Source organism: Propithecus coquereli, unplaced genomic scaffold, assembly GCF_000956105.1.
Source record: "Propithecus coquereli isolate 6110/MARCELLA unplaced genomic scaffold, Pcoq_1.0 Scaffold211, whole genome shotgun sequence".
Classification (NCBI taxonomy): Eukaryota; Metazoa; Chordata; class Mammalia; order Primates; family Indriidae; genus Propithecus; species Propithecus coquereli.
The window spans coordinates 217,085-219,269 of record NW_012146190.1 but is presented as its reverse complement, the minus strand read 5'-3'; the positions used below and the strand labels follow the sequence as shown (position 1 = coordinate 219,269).

Sequence of the window (2,185 nt, the reverse complement as noted above, 5' to 3'; positions counted from 1 at the left end):
GTGTGTGTGTGTGTGTGTGTATTCATACATATGGGGCATATATGTATATATATGGTTCATATTTGGGGTATGCAGTTAATCACATTGATTGCTTATATTTGGACACTGTCTCATGTCATAGGTTCTAACTTTTTCCAAGTTAAATTCAGAAAGCAATGTTAAAAAAAAAAAATAAAGAAAAGCAAAACATAAGAATCTGAGATTGCCAGCATGATCTGTGGATACCATGGCCTATAAAATATACACTGCTCTGTGTTTAAACAGATCTATGTGACACAGCTTTTATTTAGATCTTCTGCTCAATGTTCTGCCATCGGCCTTAGCCAAATATGGGATATTATAGGTATCCTGGCCTCCCAAACAGATATGGAGAAACTGGCTTCAAGACAAGTAACTTTGCCATATGGAAAACACATCCCTGGAGAATGTTGCTATAAAGAAAGATATTCTTGTGCTTATGTTCTTTGGATCATTCCCTTCCTATTCTTATATTTATTATGCAGGAGCACAAATAGAATAATGGTAGTTAATATATAGTTTTGGAACAAAACAATCCAGATTTGAATTCTGATTTCTCCTTATTAGCTATTTAAGCTTTGAACCATTTGACTACACATCCATCCATCTAAAGATTTAATAAACATGCCACTCTGTAGTATTCTTAGCTTCAGGCTGCTAATGACAGAAAAATGAAGTAAGGAGATTGCCCTTTTGGAATAATTAAATGAAAGAGATATACAACCAAAGCATCACCTCAAAATATTATTATAAATTGTTAAAAATATTCTGATGAACTTATGTTGTGGCAGGACTTCTCTAAGGTTCAGTTTTCTTATCTTTAAAATAGTGACATGGTTACCTCACAGGTTGTGTTGAAGACTAAACAAAGTAACACTTGAAACACATTTTCTATATGACAGATGTTAAGTGTTAAGTGATAACAATTGTTATTGCAGTCCTAGCAGTCAAAACAACCTTTAAGAATAACTCTTAGTAGTTCTAGTATTTATTCTAATCCTCCTTTCCATTTTCACTGCCCTGCCCATATTTAGGCCCTTCTTATTTCATATTGTCAATAGCCTCCCCAAGTTCATTCTCTTTTCTCCCTGAACTGTCTTGCCTATTGCTACCAAGCTAACCCTAAAGTACTTTTGTCTTATCACTTTCTCTTTCAAATGTTTACACCTGTTCCCTTTTATCTAGTCTGAAGGTCAAACTCCAATGCCTAATTCTCAAGGCCCAACATTGTTGGGCTTCACCTCACCCACTCAAACTTAGTGTTCACATTTTTTCTACTCTATCTGACTCAACTCCTTCTCACCTTTGCTCCTGTAACTCTCCTTGCCTAGAATGTTCTACCAGTACACCACTTTACTTTCAAAATCTTACATATTCTTTAATACCCAGTTCAAATAGCAATCTACCTAAACCCTCACCAGACTAATCCAGCTGGTTGATAGCTACTAGTCAAGAGCCTACTAAGCTCCAGGCACAAGATAAGTCCTTTATAGTCCCACCAGTACTGCTACAGTTAAGCATCACTGACTTTGGCTTTCATGTGAGTAGACTATGGCTCATAGACATGAAATCCAGCAGAAAATACAACCAAAATTTGATCCCATATCTGACTCCAAAATCTAGTTCTTATAGTTCTGCAAGGTTGCCCTAATAATGAAATCCTTTCAATATTTACCACTATCTGTATTATAAGCTATGATATGTCTTACTATTCAGGGCCTACAATAGGCAGTCAATAAATATTTAATAATTTGGTTACCTATCTTACAAACTTTTCATGTTACATTGATTTTATATAAGGATGCATTGTATATGACATTTACATAAAAAATCATATTTTAATAGATTTCATTATATAACAAAAATTTTTACTTTATTCAAAACTATTAGATATCAAGGTTGTTTTCTTTTCTAATTCCAAGACTAAGATTTCTTGGATTTTTATTCCAGGACTGACATTTTCACAGATATAATTTTTGAATTAACCAGAAAACAATTTAGTACATAAACTCAGATTTGCCACCATTAATAACACTTCTGCTTATGGCATTTAGAATGTTCCTTTTTGAGGAAAGGGCCACAGCTGAATGCATGAAGACAGTTCAAATGTTGCTGAGATATCAAACGTCTGCTAAGCACAGTTAAGGAAGAACTGAACTCTTCAATC

At 34.2% G+C, this 2,185-nt stretch overlaps 1 protein-coding gene across 1 annotated transcript in view; it reads right to left on the bottom strand.

The window, feature by feature from the left end:
* LOC105810419 (aldehyde dehydrogenase, cytosolic 2-like) overlaps window positions 1–2,185 on the bottom strand; it is a 99,123-nt gene that overhangs the window by 65,195 nt on the left and 31,743 nt on the right. The window lies entirely within an intron of this gene.